This window comes from Hipposideros armiger, unplaced genomic scaffold (assembly GCF_001890085.2).
Source record: "Hipposideros armiger isolate ML-2016 unplaced genomic scaffold, ASM189008v1 scaffold_28, whole genome shotgun sequence".
NCBI classification, from domain to species: domain Eukaryota; kingdom Metazoa; phylum Chordata; class Mammalia; order Chiroptera; family Hipposideridae; genus Hipposideros; species Hipposideros armiger.
The window spans coordinates 4097617-4115924 of record NW_017731378.1 but is presented as its reverse complement, the minus strand read 5'-3'; the positions used below and the strand labels follow the sequence as shown (position 1 = coordinate 4115924).

Genomic DNA, 18308 nt, shown 5'->3' with positions numbered 1-18308 from the left:
TGTTGACAACCAAAAATGCCTCAAGATATCCCCAGATTTCCCTTGGGAGGCAAAATCGCCTAGTTGAAAATCACTATTTTAGATTAAATTATGCTTCTTACCCGCCTCCCTCACAAAATTACCAATGTCTATGTCATGACTACCTGAATAGTTATTTGCTTAGTAAATGAACTCTAAGAACTGTTCAGAAAAGTCATTTGATGCTCCATAACCCATCATTTTGGAATTTCAGGACCCTGCCTAAGAATATAGCCACATTTTGAAAATACAGTAATACCTTGGTTTGTGAGCATAATTCGTTCCAGAAACAAACTACTCGTATTGCAAGACATCGCTCGTTTACCACATTAAAATGTATTAGAAATGTTTGCTCGTCTTGCAGAACGCTCACAAACCATGTTACTCGCAATCCAAGGTTTTACTGTAATCCCATTTTGAAAAGTTCTTAGTCCAATTCCATCCATTAAAAGGTCACAGATCAAAATGTAGAAGGGGTACATCAGGAAATAGACAGACTTATACTTTCTCATTTCTATAGTCAAATGAATAATGCCACAGAATGGCAATATGTGAAAAAAGGCACAGAGAACTGTCTGGGGATGTGCTCTATTTTCTTCTTTTTAATGACTGCCTCATATTCAGTGCCAGTAGACCATAATTTACTTACTAATTTCCCTATTATTAAACATTTACCTTGTTTCTGGTTTTAGGCACCCAACAGACAATGCTGCAAATAAAGATCCTTATACATTAAAAAAAAAAGAAGTCACAGATCAGTAAATGATTTTTTTTGGTATTGCATTTTTGGTAATGGTTTTATTTATACATAATTCACCCCTTTAAAGTATACAATTCAATGGGTTTTTTTACATATATTCAGAGTTGTGCAACTAAGCATGATGATTTCTGAAATTACTGATCCTTTTATATTTTAAACCATTGTCCTAACCAACTACTCAGCATAACTACCAGGCAACTAAAAACCAAATCAAAACCAAAACAAATCAACAGGCTAGTCACCCTGGCATTGTCTCCTCACAACCTAGAAAACAGTAATGTTCCTCATAGCAATCAATGACTTAGCCACATATATACAAAAAAGACAATCTATGAAAGAAACAAATCGAATGATAAAGCTTTGCTTGAAATTTAGTGTCAATGCTGTAAAAAAATTGGAAAAATAAGTCACTCCTAAACCAGTCCTGTACCAAGAATCCCAAACATTCTTTTTTCCCCCCCGTTTCCTGAATTCCAGTGTCATTAGCTAAACTGAATATAATTCTCAGTCAGTGCTAGTGAGAATAGTAACTAGCCAATAGCAGGTATTGTAAGGTCAGAATGTTTTTTTACTATCAGTTCAACTTGCTTTGATTCAGGTTCTGAGCTCTTGCACAAGACAACCAACTTACATGATGGAAAGGCCAAGGTTTCACTTTGGAGCCTCTTTTTCACTGCTAGTACAACTACAATGCCACTTTAACCTTAACTTTTTTTAGCTCTTGAATAATGCTTGCCCTGCTACTGTCACTGTCTAATCCAGAGACTGGCTGGCAGGGGGAAATGGCTCTGGAAGTCACAGCTGTTGTACAGACCAAGTACCATCTTCCAAGTATGAGAACTACTTCCAGCTCCTCCTCTGATCAGTTTGCTCAATCAAAATTGCAGATCTCATCTGAAGCCAGTGAAAACAGCTATGGCTTCCAAGACCAAAGCTATTTTGTTGAAGAATAATATCAAGGGAACTGGATAGGCAGCCAGAAAAGCCAGCTGATAGGTACTCCAGAAATACTAGGCTTAATCTTCTCTTACCTTCCAGAAGACCTCAAGTCCCTTGCTGAGTCATGTGAAAACACACACTCCATCTGACTCACGGTTACTCATTTTTCTCACTGTTTACTAACTGTACCCATGCAGATGATGTGACAGTTTATCCCACTGTCCTTTCAATGAATGTCACTAAATTTAATATCATACTATTAATGATAAAAGTAACAATAAAACAGCCATTTAGTCATTGTGTACTACATATCAGGTACTGTGATAAACACTTTAGTTACATTATCTTATTTTTAATTTTCACAAAGACCTTATGAGAAAAGTTTTATTACTATCCCCATTTACTTTTATTTTCTAAAATGAACATATGGTAAATTGACTTTTTTTCTTTTGTGTGCTTTTTATGAGTTTTAACATATAAACACCATAATAAGGATACAGAAGTGTCCCATTACCTCTAACATTCTCTCTACGCCCTTCTTTTTAGTCATATCCTGTATCCACCTCTAACCTCTGTCAATAATAATTTGTTCCTTGTATCCATAGTTTTGCCTTTTCCAGAATATCATATAACTGAAATCATTCACTCAGCATATTGGCTTTGAGATTCATCCAAGCTCTTGTGTGTATCAATAGTTTATTCCTTCTTATTGCTGAGTAGTATTCCATAATGTCCTTATTTTATAGATAAGGCAGCTGAGGCTCAGAAAGGTTAAGTAACCTACTGAAGGTCAGCAAGGTAAGGCCAATATTCAAACCTAGGTCTGCATGGCTCTAGAACCCATACTCGTAACCTTTATGCTATACTGCTCCCATTAGCCTAGGTGCTCAGTAGAGTAGTCCATAATCCTAATTTAAACCTGAAGGACTTTTCTGGAATAACAGAATAAATGAGTTTCATATTTACCAAAAAGGAGGCTGAGAACAGTTTGTCAAGACTTCTAGCAAGGATTCTAAAGCACTTAAGGGAGTATGATATGGAGCTAAAAGCAGGAGGTATCATCAGTGAAACAGGCGTATGTTTAGAATCCCAGTTCTGCCCCTTACTAAATATGTGACCTTACACAAGTTCTTCACTTTTTGAAACCTCAGTTTCTTCTTCTATAAAATGGGGATATTATATTGAAATATTCTTAGAAAGATTAAATGAGATGATATATGTAAAGTTCCTGACACACAACATTACTAAATATATTGAACAGAGCCAAGAAAGTCATGGCAAGGAGAAGGTCCAAGATGGCAGATTAGGTAAACGCTATGCCTGCTGCCTCCCAGAATCACATCAAAATTACAACTAAATTATAGAACAATCAACCTCAAGAATCATGTGAAGACTAGCTGAACAGAATCCTTATGAATAAGGATATAAAAAAGAGGCCATTGAGATTGGTAGGAGGGGTGGAGACATGAAAAAAGGCTGACCCCAAACCCACAGATAATGGTTGAACACTGGGAGGGACACCATAGTGGTGGAGGTTCCCAACCCCATACTGAGCACTGAGCTCCCCAGCCCAAAGGTCCTGTACCTGGAAGAGGAGTGCCCACATTGTCTGACAGTGAAAATCAGTAGGGAGTCTGTCCATCCGTTCCAGTGAGACAGAAGGGAACTGGGAACTAAGACATCCTCTTAAAGAGACTACACACAGGCTCACTTGCTTGCAAACACTCACCCGGGCTCCGGTGGAGGGGCAGCAACTCAAGAGGCACCAGAGACATATAGAAAAGAATGAATCATGTGGCATTGGGGTGAGGGCTGGAGGGACTGCTGCCATTGTCCCTATATGGAGCTTGCTTCATGTGTAGCTTACAGGAGGGTGCCATCTCTTCTATGTTGACCGCATTGGTCTGGTAAAATCCACACATGCGCACCACCTTGGTGACACCCTGGGTTCCCTCCCTGCCCTGCTAGTGCCAAGGGTACTCTCAGCTCCTAGGCAGCCTGGCACTGGTACAAGAACTGAATCTGCATCAACTTTATAAAAACCACAGCCCATACCCTATGACTCCCTGGAACCCTGTCACACCCAGCTAGTGCTACGTTGCCCAGGGCACTCTCAGATTCTGCCCCACAAGCAGCAGAAGCCTTTTACAGCAGTGGAAGGCCCGCAGTGGTCTGGGGAATTTTCAGTGACAGTCAGCCACAGCTTGTCCCAAGAACAGAGGAGATCTCCACAAAAAGAACTAAATGAAATGGAGGCAACCAACCTACCAGAGACAGAGTGTAAAACACTGTTTATAAGAAGGCTTAAGGAACTCAGTGAGAACTTCAACAAAGAGACAGTAAGCATAAAGAATGACATAGAAACCATAAAAAAGAACCAGTCAGAAATAAAGAATAACTGAAATGAAGAATACACTAGAAGGAATCAATACATTAGATGAAGCAGAAGATCAAACTATTGATATAGAAGACAAGGTAGCAGAAAACACCCAATCAGAACAACAAAAAGAAAAAAGAATTAAATAAAAAACAAAACCCTAAGATAGTTTAAGGGAACTTTGAGACAACATTCTCAAAGTTGTATGACAACATTCACACCATAAGAGTACCAGAAGGAGAAGAGAGGAAGCAAGGGATTGAGAACCTATTTGAAAAAATAATGATGAAAAACTTCTCTAATCTGGCAAAGGAAACAGACATACAAGGCCAGGAAGTACAGAGACCCCCAAAGAGGCCCACACCAAGACACATTATAATCAAAATGGCAAAGGTTAAAGACAAAGAGAGAATCCTAAAAACAGCAAGAGAAAGACAACTAATTACTTACAAGAGAGCTCCCATTAGACCATCAGCTGATTTTTCTACAGAAACTTTGCAGGCCAGAAGGGAGTGGCAGGAAATAGTCAATGTGATGAAAAACAAGGGCCTACAACCAAGACTACTCTACCCAGCAAGGCTATCATTTAAAATTGAAGGAGAGATAAAGACCTTCCCAGATAAGAAAAAGCTAAAGGACCTCATTACCACCAAGCCAGTACACAAGAAATGTTAAAAGGACTTCTTTAAGCGAAGAAAGGAGAAACAAACAAAAGAAGATAAAAAATATGAATAAAATGGCAACAACTATGTACCTATCAATAATCACTTTAAACGTAAATGGATTAAATTCTCCAATCAAAAGATATAGGATAGCTGAATGGATAAGAAAACAAGACCCATGCATATACTGTCTACAAGAGACCTACCTCAGATTGAAAGACACACATAAACTAAAAGTAAAGGGACGGAAAAAGATATTTCACAGAAGTGGAAATGAGAAAGAAAACTGGAGTACCAATACTTATATCAGACAACATGGACTTTAAAACAAAGGCTATAACAAGAAACCAAAAGAGACATTACGTAATGATAAAGGGATCAATTCAACAAGAGGAAATAACCCTAGTAAATATCTATGGACCCAACATAGGAGCACCTAAATATCCAAAACAAATATTGACCGACCTAGAGGCAGAGATCGACAGTAACACAATCACAGTAGGGGACTTCAACACCTCACTGACACCAATGGACAAATCTTCCATACAGAAAATCAACAAGGGAAAAAACAGCCTTAAATGACACATTAGACCAGCGGTTCTCAACCTGTGGGTCGTGACCCCTTTGGGGGTCAAACGACCCTTTCACAAGGGTGGCCTAAGACCATCCGAAAACAAAAAGATACTACATTACGATTCATAACAGTAGCAAAATTACAGTTATAGAGTAGCAACGAAAATAATTTTATGGTTGGGGATCCACAACATGAAGAACTGTATTAAGGGGTCGTGGCATTAGGAATGTTGAGAACCGCTGCACTAGACCATATGGATTTAATTGACATTTTTAGAGCATTTCACCCCAAACCAGCAGAATATACATTCTTTTCAAGTGCACATGAAACATTTTCCAAGATAAACCACATGGCAGACTGAAATCATATCAAGCATCTTCTCTGACCACAATGGCATGAAACTAGAAATCAATTACAAGAAAAAAAACTGAAAACACACAAACACATGGAGGATAAATAACATGCTACTAAATAATCAATGAGTGAACAATGGGATCAAGGATAAAATCAAAAGATACCTCGAGACAAACAAAAATGAAAACACAACAGTCCAAAATCTATGGGACACAGTAAAAACAGTCCTAAGGGTGAATTCACAGTAATGCAGACCTATGTAAAGAAACAAGAAAAATGACAAATAAACAGCTTAACTTTATACCTAAGGGAACTGGAAAAGGAACAAACAGACAAGGAAGAAAATAATAAAGATCAGACCAGAAATAAATGACACAGAGGCAAAAAAAAAATACAAAAGATCAGTGAAACCAAGTGATGGTTTTTTAAAAAAGATAAACAAAATTGACAAACCTTTAACCAGACTCATCAAGAAAAAAAAGAGAAAGGACCCAAATAAATAAAATCAGAAAAGAAAGAGGATAAGTGACAACAGAAACCACAGAAATACAAAAAATTTTAAGAAAATACTATGAGCAACTATATGCCAACAAATTGGACAATCTGGAAGAAATGGATAAATTCCTAGAAGCACACAATTTTCCAAGGATGAATCAAGAAGAAACAGAAAATCTGAACTGACCAATTACTATTAATGAAATTGAATCAATAATCAACACTCTCCAAACAAACAAAAGTCCTGGACCAGATTGCTTCACATGTGTATTTTACCAAAAATTCAAAAATGATTAATACCTAATCTACTCAAACAATTTTTAAAAATTCAAGAGGAGGGAGGAAAGGCTCCCTAGTTCATTTTGTGAGGCCACCATTACCCTGACTCCAAAACCAGACAAAGACATTACAAAAAAAGAAAACTATAGGCCAATATCTCTCAACAAAAATCCTCAACAAAATATTAGCAAACCAAATTCAGCAATACATTAAAAAGGTCATACACCATGATCAGGTGGAATTCATTCCTGGTACGCAAGGTAGGTTCAAGATCCACAAATCAATTAATGTGATATACCACATAATAAAATGAAAAATAAAAATCATATGGTCATATCAATAGATGTATAATAGAAACAGCGTTTGACAAAATTCAGCATCCATTTATGATAAAAACTCTCAGCAAAGTGGGGCTAGAGGGAACATATCTCAACATAATAAAGGCCATATATGACAAATCCACAGCTAATAGCATACTCAATGAGGAAAAGCTAAAAGCATTCTCCTTAAGATCAGGAACAAGACAAGGATGTCCACTTTTACCACTTTTATTCAACATAGTAGTGGAAGTCCTAGTCACAGCAATCAAACAAGGAAAAGAAATAAAAAGCATCCAAATGGAAAGGGAGAACTAAAGCTGTCATTATTTGCAGATGACACGATACTACATATACAGAAACCCAAAGATTCCACCAAAAAACTATTAGAACTGATAAATGAATTTAGTAAAGGAGCAGGATACAAAATTAATATTCAGAAATCGATTGCATTTTTATATTCCAATAACAAACTATCAGAAAGAGAAATTAAGAAAACAATCCACTTTACAACTGCATCAAAAATAAAATAACTACGAATAAATTTAACCAAAGAAGTAAAAGGCCTATATTAAGAAAATTATAAGACATTGAAGAGAGAAATTAAAGATATACAAAAAATGGAAACATATACCATGCTCATGGATAGGAAGAATAGTTAAAATATCCGTACTGCCCAAAGCAATATATAGATTTATTGCAATCCCTAAGAAAATACCAATGGCATTTTTCACAGAACTAGAACAAATAATCCTAAACTTTATGTGGAAACATAAAAGACCCCAAATAGCCACGGCAATCCTGAGAAAGAAGAACAAAGCTGGAGGTATCATGCTACCTGATATCAAACTATACTACAAGGCCACCGTAATCAAAACAACATGGTATTGACATAAAAACAGACACGTAGATCAATGGAACAGAATAGAGAAATATAATCCATGCCTATATAGTCATATCTATGACAAAAGAAGCAAGGACATACACTGGGGTAAAGACAGTCTTTTCTATCAATGGTGCTGAGACAACTGGACAGATACATGCAAAAAAAAAAAAAAGAAAAAGAAACTGGACCACCTTCTCATGCCATATACAAGAATAAACTCAAAATGGATTAAAGACTTAAATGTAAGACCCAAAACCATAAAACTCCTAGAAGCAAATATAGGAAGTAAACTCTCAGACATTACCCGTAGTAATGTTTTTACTAATATAACTCCTAGGGCAAGGGAAACAAAAGAAAAAGTAAACAAATGGGACTACATCAAACTAAAAAGTTTTTGCATGACAAAGGAAACCATCAACAAAGCATCCTACTGAATGGGGAAGATATTTGCCAATGACACATCTGATAAGGTGTTAATATGCAAAATTTATTTTAAAACTCATACAACTCAATACCAAAAAACAAACAGTCCAATTGAAAAATGGGCAGAGGATCTGAATAGACATGTCTCCCAAGAGGACATACGGATGGCCAACAGACATATAAAAAGATGTTCAACGTCACTAATCCTCAGAGAAACACAAATAAAAACCACAATGAGATATCACCTCAGACCTGTCAGAATGGCCATTATCAATAAATCAACAAACAACAAGTGTGGTGAGGATGTGGAGAAAAGGTAAGTAACCCTTGTGCACTGTTAGTGGGATTGCAAATTGGTGCACTCAGTATGAAAAACAGTATGGAGGTTTCTCAAAAATTAAAAATAGGGCCGGCCAAGTGGCACGTTGATTAAGAGCTGGCTTGGGACACCAGAGGGCCCCGGTTCGGATCCCATATATGAGGGCCAGTGACACTGCCCTCTACAGCTAAGATGCTGAACCTGGAGCTGGGCTGCCATGAGTTGCCAGCGACGGCGTAGGCTGCAGCCCCTGCTGCAGTGCGTTGCTATGGGCTACCGTGTGTAGCCAGCAGCCAGCATGAGCTGCCCTCAAGCCGCTGTGAGCGGCCATCCAGAAGCCAGCGGCTGATCTGCCTCGCCCGGGAAGAGCACAATGATGGTGCCAACTTGGGCCAGTGAAGCAACATCCTCCACAACTAGACTGAAGAACAAAAGGACAGCAACTTGTCTGTTCCCCTTCCCCCAATTCCCCAGCGCTGTTCCCATCCCCCAATTCCCCAATAAAAATCTTTAAAAAAAAATAAAATAAAATAAAAAATAGAGCTACCTTATGACCCAGCAATTCCACTCCTGGTTATTTATCCAAAAAAATTCAAAATGCTAATTTGAAAGTATATACTTGTATGCATCTCTGTGTTTACTGCAGCGCTGTTCACAATAGCCAAGACATGGAAACACCCAAAATGCCCATCAAAAGACAAATGGATAAAGAAATTGTGGTACATTTATACAATGGAGTATTACTCTGCCATAAAAAGAACGAAATCTTAGTATTTGCAACAATGTGGATGGACATAGAGGGTATTATGCTAAATGAAATAAGTCAAACTGAGAAAGACAAATACCATATGATCTCACTTATATGTGGAATCTAAAGAACAGAGTAAATAAACAAAGAAAACAGAAACTCATAGATACAGAGAACAAACTGATGGTTGCTATGTGGGAGGGAGTGGAGAGATGGGTGAGAAAAGTGAAGGGATTAGGAAGTACAAATTGGTAGTCAAGAAATAGTCATGGGGGTATGAAATACAGTATGGGGACTATAGTCAATATTGTGAAAACTATGTAAACTGTCAGATGGATACTAGACTTATAAATTACATAAATGCCTAACCACTACACTGTACATCTGAAACTAATATAAAATAACACTGAATATCAACTATAATTAAAAAAACATATAGTCACTGGATATAAAGTACATAGCTATGTACGGTGTCAGATGGATACTAGATTTGTTGGGGTTATCACTTTGTGAGGTGTGTAAATATCTAATCACTATGTTGTTTTGTACACCTGAAACTAATCATAATAAAAAGAAAGACATGACAAACAAAATATCTACTAAACATATGGGTCAGCAAATTTTTTATTTTTTTAAGATTTTTATTGGGGAATTGGGGGATGGGAACAGCGCTGGGGAATTAGGGAAAGGGGAACAGACAAGTTGCTGTCCTTTTGTTCTTCAGTCTAGTTGTGGAGGACGTTGGTTCACTGGCCCAAGTTGGCACCATCATTGCGCTTTTCCAGGGCGAGGCAGATCAGCCGCTGGCTTCTGGATGGCCGCTCACAGCGGCTTGAGGGCAGCTCACGCTGGCTGCTGGCTACACACTGTAGCCCATGGCAACGCACTGCAGCAGGGGCTGCAGCCTACGCCGTCGCTGGCAACTCATGGCAGCCCAGCTCCAGGTTCAGTATCTTAGCTGTAGAGGGCAGTGTCACTGGCCCTCATATGTGGGATCCGAACCGGAGCCCTCTGGTGTCCCTAACCAGTTCTTAACCATCGCGCCACTCAGCCGGCCCCGGGTCAGCATTTATTAAGCTCTGAAAGATGTAAAAAGACATGGTCCCTAACTACAAAGAACATATATTCTAGCTAAAGAAACAAATGCGTTCCTAAAAATATAATCTATGCCATTATATGATATGATGCTGAATTGTGTGATTTTATCTATAAATAAAATACAGAGATAAACTCAATTTAATTTTAGATGATAGCTTTTTCTATTTAATTATATTTAAAAATCAGAATAAAGACTCAAGTGTGGAATCTACCTGTCTTCTAGTCTAGAACAGTCCCTAGGTATAGGTAAGGACAAAGTCTTTACCAGTCAACATCTGGAATATATTCTAAAAATTACTAGATCCAACTCTTTCATTTCGGGTGTCAGCATCAATTTCAAAATAGTATTTGTCCTAATAATTTTTGATACCTGAGAGGAAGAAAAATAAATAAAAGCCTGAGTTCTGTGACACTTGATGAGTGACTGATTCTTTAGAACAGGGTATGCTTCAAAAAGGTTACTGAAATAAAGTTTAAAAGAACTCAAATTCTCTGCCCAAAATAATTCTGTAAGATCATTTCTTTCCTTCTTGCCTCTGTTTGGTCTTAGTGGGGAAATATATAAATAAACAGGTGTAGGCTAGGAAGGCACAAAAAAAATAAAATAAAATAAAAATAGGAGAATAAGCTGGAATGGGGAACACCTTAAAAATCTATCTACAAGAGTCATTCTACTTTCTTCTGGTGCTTTCTATAAATCCTCTTTCCTCAACTGATGTTTACTATGTTCATCTTTGCCAGTACAACAGTAACTCTTTGAAAGTCAACAGGTTTATTAGGCTTTTAAATTAAGCATGTAAATAAAACATACATAAATAAGGCTGCCCAAATTCTTATTTCCCAATTTGACCTGGGTGCAAAAATGTAGTTACAGCTCTATAGCAAAGCATTTTACCAAGGCTCTGTCACAACTACTTAGCAATACATTTCCCACAGTTGGAAAGTCTGTACATCTTTGCTACTAGCTTTGGACTTTGTGCTTTGGACTGAGAAAATAGTTAAAAAACATTTTTTAAAGTTAAAGTCCACACACAGAAGTAGTTTTTAATGGGAGTGAAATCTCACTTGAGGATCAAATAGAACCAAGGGTTCATTTTTCCAGTCCTGCCTCAGCTAAAGTTCTATGCTTATAACTTGCCTAAGCTCTGCAATTCCTTATCATCCTAAGAAATATAACCATCGCTAGGCCTGGATTTCCACCAGATTTTAAGGCTGAATCTCTTAATCCCTATCATCTTACAAAAAGAGAAAAGCCAAATCTCTAGCCAGTGTTCTAAAATCAAATATCTAAGGTTAGAAAACAGAAGAAAACTGCCAGGCAAAACGATAACCCTTTTTTCTTACTTAAGTCAGTTGGGCACTTTTCTCACAAGAAGCAATGGACATGAAATCAGGAAACCTGAGTTCTAGCTCTCCCCACTAATAAGCTGGGTGACCTTGGTCAAATCATAACCACTCTGGGCTTTAGTTTCTTCTTCTATAAAATGAGAAGATTGCAGCAGACTCATGAATCACAAAATGAAGGCCAGGTAAGAAATCTGGGCTGGTCCACAGATGTGTTTTGTTTGGGGTATGCTGTGAGTTTAATTTCTTTATAGCAATAAATTAATTTATTGAGAATAACTGAAACCACATTTAACGACATGTCGTTATCCACTACTTAAGAATACAAAGAAATACTTAACTGAGTATACAAATAAATATTTAACACAATATACTAGACAAATGAGTATTTATAATAATAAGTAGTTAACTTAACTGAATATACTATTATGGGTCTGGTGACAACCTTTAAGCAGTATGGATAATAGAATTGCCTTTGTTCTAGCCTATTCTGGGTTCCTTCCTCCTCATTCTAATACTCCTCTGCTAAGGGGACCAGGTTCTGAACCATATAATTTTATTTAACATTTATTATGGAAAATTTCAAAATTATATGAAAGCAAACAGATTAGTATAATGAACTCCCATGTACCCCAAACCCAGTCTCAATAATTAGCAACTCAGGGCTAATCATGTTTTTTATTATCCCCTCCAACTCCCATATTATTTTGAAGCAAATCCTGCACATCATATCATTTGACCTATCTTGAACATAACAATAATATCATTATCATCACATCTAAAAGAGTAATATTGCTTTAGTATCAAAGTTTTAGTTTGTGCTAATCTGCAACTACTCAATTTCTATAATTGTCATAAACTTTTTTTTTTTTTAAGATTTTATTGGGGAATTGGGGGAGGGGAACAGCTCTGGGGAATCGGGGGAAGGGAAACAGACAAGTTGCTGTCCTTTCGTTCTTCAGTCTAGTTGTGGAGGACGTTGCTTCACTGGCCCATGTTGGTATTATCATCGCACTCTTCCTGGGTGAGGCAGATCGGTCGCCGGCCTCTGGACGGCAGCTCACACCGGCTGCCGGCCACACATGGTTGCTTACGGCAGCCCACTGCAGCAGGAGCTGCAGCCTACACCGTCGCCGGCGACTCATGGCATCCCAGCTCCAGGTTGAGCTGCTGCTCACCATCTTAGCTGTAGAGGGTAGTGTCACTGGCCCTCATGTGGGATCCGAACCAGGGCCCTGCTGCTCAGAGCTGGCGTCCCAAGCCAGCTCTTAACCAACGCACCACTCGGCAGGCCCTGTAATTGTCATAAACTTTTGTTTTATATTGTTTATTTGTATGAATCAGAATCCTAATAAGGTCCATATATTTCAACTGTTTGATATATGCAGTTAAAAACAATTGAATGTCTTTAGATAGAGGTAGGCTTTCAGTTTGCTGCAGTCCACACTGCTCCCTATTCTTGTACTCATTTATCTGCTAAACCCTTGAAGTGTTTTGCGTTTGGGTTTCTGGAGGATATGAAGTCTCTTCCAGTTCTACGATACCTTGACTCTTGTAAACATTTAACAGAGAGATAAAACAAGTGAGTGAAACGCCATGCTTAAAACTGAAAAAACAAGCGGTAGCACAATAAGCTTGTTACTTAGAAATGTAGAAGTAAATTCCAAAAGAGTGTGCTAAATGAGATGAAAGGGGTTGCCTGTTAGGAACAGCATAGGATGAAACGAGTAGGTATTGGGGAATGCCATTCCACATCCTCTTGCCTACCTCACAGGATTGTTGTGAAGCTTAACCGAGATATATTTATATATCTTCATATGTATTAATATATAAAATGTAAGGTATTTTAATATGAGTAAACATTTTTAAATAAAAATAGAACATGTTCACTTGACATTTAGGCAATATTAACCCATTTTTAAGCATTATTGAAAAATTTAAAAGATACAAAAATCTTAGAATTCATTCACTTGGAACTAAGTGGCCATTATAAAATTATATTACAGGGCAGGCCGAGTGGTGTGTTGGTTAGGAGCTGGCTTGGGACGCCAGCTCTGAGCAGCAGGACCCTGGTTCAGATCCCACATGAGGGCCAGTGACACTGCGCCCTCTACAGCTAAGATGGTGAACAACAGCTCAACCTGGAGCTGGGCTGCCATGAGTGGCCGTGGACGGCATAGGCTGCAGCCCCTGCTGCTGTGAGCTACTGTGAGTGGCTGGCAGCCAGCATGAGTGCTGGCAGCCGGCATGAGCTGCAGTCAGCCACCAGGAGCCACCATGAACAGCCATCCAATGGCCGGCGAGCGACTGCCTCACCTGGGAAGAGTGCAATGATAATACCAACATGGGCCAGTGAAGCAACGTCCTCCACAACTAGATGGAAGAACAAAAGGACAGGAACTTGTCTGTTCCCCTTCTCCATTTCCCCAACGCTGCTCCCCTCCCCCAATTCCCCAATTAAATCTTTTTTAAAAAAATTATATAACAAGTTTGAAGCACAGTTTATCTGACTGTGCTTCACTGGACAATAGAAAGACAAAAGGAAATTGTAAAATTAGACTACCTTAAAATGCATAGAAGCAAAGGTTGTATATTTTCTTCTGTAACATTCTAACACAAAAATTTTCATTACAAATAAAGTGTAATGACACTCATATAGAATAGAATCCCTCTAAAAGTATTTCCAAACTTGTGTGAGTGACAATGGACCCAAAGAATCTTAGGATTTTAGGGATGTTAGAGATTGGTATATTTTTCTCATTTTAGAGGGGAAAATTGACAGCCCAGAGAGAACACTAGAAACTAGGACCTTGGGAAAAGTTCTAGGAGTCTGGGCCTCTAACTCTCTGCAGAGAAACCAGTAAGAATGATTAGGTATGGCAGTCTATAATAGAGATAAAAAAGGACTTCACTCAATGGTGAAGAAAATGACATGCTGGGTTACCAGCTCCACCTTTCACATGGTCATTCTGTCCTAGGCATGGTGCCATGGCAAAGGGATATAGAGCCTTTCCCTGTTTAGAATTCCACTTTCTTACTTAGGAAGCTGGATATCATATCTAGTTAAACAAATCCACAAACCCAGACTTTTCATTCGGTCATCTCACTCTAAGAGAAAGAAGAAAACAACAAGAGGCCAAAAGGGAAAAAAAAGAAAAAAACAAAACAAGCAAACAAACAAACAAAAAAAAGGCAGAACTGACCCATGTCAGCGCTTTTCACTTTATGAGAGCAGAAAACAGTAACATTTTCTCCAAAAATCCTAATGCCTCCTCTTCATGGCCAACCAGTAAATAACTTGGGGAAGACAATAAAAGTGACCTAATTCCTATTTCAAAGTACAAAGCTAAACCTTAGGTTATTTATAGATCTGGTGTCAGCCGTGTCCTCATCTCCCCTTCTTACACCTTGGATTGCCTGCTCTCCACACAGGGAGGCTCTCATGAACACTGAGCCAAAGGTTCTCACAGGACCTCTCATTTCCACACTTCGAATGCAAATAAACTAGCTGATGCCCAAGCACCTCTCTGTAAGAACCAAAAATACCACTGCCTACCTAGGTTTCAAATAGCCCACAGTAACGGGGGAGGGGGGGGGACACTGACAATAAGTGTGAAAAGATAAAAAAGCATTATCCAGGGATGAAAATTGTTGATACAAATCTGAAAAGACACTATCCAAATTTGGTCAAATAAGTGGCCAAGAATTAAGAAGAGATCATTCACATAGAAAAAAATCCAAAAAGTAAAACACTTGAGAAAATGCAAGTAATTAAAGAAATGTAAAATAAATTATAAAGATATCATCTTGTCAGCTAAATTAGCAAAAATAAAAAGAAGTTAGAAAAGTCAATATCATATATAGCACAGCTATAAAACCCAGTCATTCTACTAATGGGACTATTATTTTATAAAAATAATTAGAAAGAAAAACAATGCTATCAATACAAAGATGACTGAAGTTCACTACACATAATAAATTAAAATTTTAAAAAGAGGGCTGGCCGAGTGGCACGTTGGTTAGGAGCTGGCTTGGGACACCAGCTCTGAGCAGCAGGGCCCCGGTTTGGATCCCACATGAGGGCCACAGCTAAGATGGTGAACAACAGCTCGACCTGGAGCTGGGCTGCCGTGAGTCACCAGCGATGGTGTAGGCTGCAGTGGGGTTGGCTGGCAACTGGCGTGCACTTTCATGAGCTGCCATGAGCCGTCGTGAGCAGCCGTCCAATGGCCAGCAAGCGACTGCCTCACCTGGGAAGAGCACAATGACGGCACCAACATGGGCCAGTGAAGCAACATCCTCCACAACTAGACTGAAGAACTAAAGGACAGCAACTTGTCTGTTCCCCTTCCCCGATTCCCCAGCACTGTTGCCCTCCCCCAATTTCCCAATAAAATCTTAAAAAAAAAAAAATAATAAATAAATTTTTTAAAGAATAACCTATGGGGCATTCTAATTTGATGTATTTTATAGTGCCATTAAAGATGATAAATATATAGGTGAATGGATGGAAAATTCTGTATCAAATTATGCTAAGTGAGTAAAAGGAACAAAAATAATATGGCATACTGATTAAACTATTTAAATTATGTTTATATAATGATAAGGATTAGAGGAGGTCAGAGTTAGGTAAATAGTGATTTTATGGAGAAAAGGGTTTTTTGTTCCTGTTTGCCTGTTTTGTTACTTTTGTTTGTAGTCTTCTATAGACTTAAACACAATTTTGGAGCTTCTCTGGTTCTGTACAGCCTAAGCCAGAAAAAGCATTCAATGGATTTTCCCAGGTATGAATTTTCTACTAGGCCAGACAATGGCAACAGGAATATGAGACCAGAGTTCATGCACAGTTTCAGGCTATTTCTTCGGAAGCCAAAGATGCTCTGAAATTTTTGAAAAAGGAAACTATTTTCCGTGATAACCCCCCCCCCCAAGGGCTGAACAAGTTCAATTTCACAACAGAGAATTTTACTACCAGATACAGAGTTTGGTATATACCACGGTGGGGGAAAGATGTCAACGTAACAGCATAGCTCACATGGTCAAACAGGCAGGACAGTGTCCCTGGTTAGCTTCGGGGTCAACCTGTGCATTCTTCAGCACCATGACTATTAGCCTGCTAGTCCTAGAAAAGTGACGAATAGCAAATAACTCTTCAGGCTCTTTTCTTACTGGTATACAAAGGACCAGGTGAATCCCTCAAGTAACAACTAATTTAGTTTTAAAACATCTCCTACACACAAGGCCTTTATCTCCATTTCAGAGCTCCTGGAGAGAACCCAAAAAGAGCTCATATCATTATATATCTCTGCCTGGAAGATCAATGGTGGTCCCAAAACTCTGGTCACTCTAGTCTATTTGCACCAAATTTTAGAGGATCAGTGGTAAACGGGTTGAGGAAACACAAAGGATTACTTGAATCCAACCGAGGGGTGCTCATGAGGAGAGGGCTCCTTGGACCAGCTGCTACAAATTTCCCCTCAAAAGGAAGAGAAAGAGAGAAGGGGAGGGGAGGAAGGGAGAGAACAGCAGGAAAGGAAGGGTTGGTGCTTACTGACTTGCTTTAGAAAATGAAGGTTTTTATTAGTTCTTAAGGCTGACATGGTAATGGAAGAGAAAGAGATCCATGTATTGAAGCACTATTCACACATCTATTTGCCATACACACCACACTGGATAATTTCAGAGACAGGAGAGTTTGAGAAAACACAGAGAGAGAGACTGAGTGGAGAGAACACAATTTCTCAGGGGGAAAAAAATCAATTTTTAAGTCCAAGTGAACACTTAAAAGTGTCCAATTAACAACCTGTAGCCAGCCTCCACAATGATGCCCAATGACAATGACCTTTGTGCAATCCTCTCCCAGATTATATCAAGGTTGGTCGGGGTGACCAAAATAGCATGGCAGAAGTGATGGTACATTACTTCTGAGACTAGGTCAGAAAACATAGTATGGCATAGATCTCTCTTGGATCATTCACCTAGGGGGAAGCCAACTGCCATGTTGTCAGCAGTCCTATGGAGAGGCCCACATTGTGAGGAACTAAGGCCTCTGGACTACAGCCTGTGAGAAATAGACTTCTTACCAACAGCCACATAAGTGAGCTTCAGAATGGATCCTCCAGCCCAGCCAAGCCTTCAAATGACTACAGCCTGGCTGACCCTAAGCCAGAGTCAATGGCTAAGTTGCTCCCAGATACCTAACCCTCAGAAACTGTGAAAAATAATAAAACATTTTTAAGCTGCTAAGGTTTAGGGTAATTTGTTATATAGCAACAGATAACATGATAATATAATCTCAAACTGAACAAGTTTGATGGTAATATCATGATTTCATCTACTGGGTGAAATAAAAGAATCATCGTCAAGTTAAAAGTGGTCTGTTGCCCATCTATCCTACAACCATAGACATGGGGTTAGTGAAGGGTTGGCTTCACGTGCAAGCCTCTGTGAGGGTGCTCTCCCATATCAGAGCAGTCAAGGGTTAAAGTTGAGGCAGCAAACTTATCCCCAGAGATTTATGCCTGGCACTAAGCTGAGATTCACAAGATTCTCCCTGAGTTTTCCTTACCTCTAAATGCTGGGATAACTGATGCTCACTGAATGCTGATATTTGTATGAATAAAAATGAAGGGATTTAGCAAATCTTGTTCCTGCACACAGTTGTCAAAAAAAATCTGACCTTTACAACAGGAAAAAGAGGGGGGATTTAAAGATT

General features: G+C 38.7%; 1 protein-coding gene across 8 annotated transcripts in view; it reads right to left on the bottom strand.

Annotated features, from left to right (window-relative positions):
- Window positions 1-18308, bottom strand: part of GBF1 (golgi brefeldin A resistant guanine nucleotide exchange factor 1) — a 117002-nt gene that overhangs the window by 65038 nt on the left and 33656 nt on the right. The window lies entirely within an intron of this gene.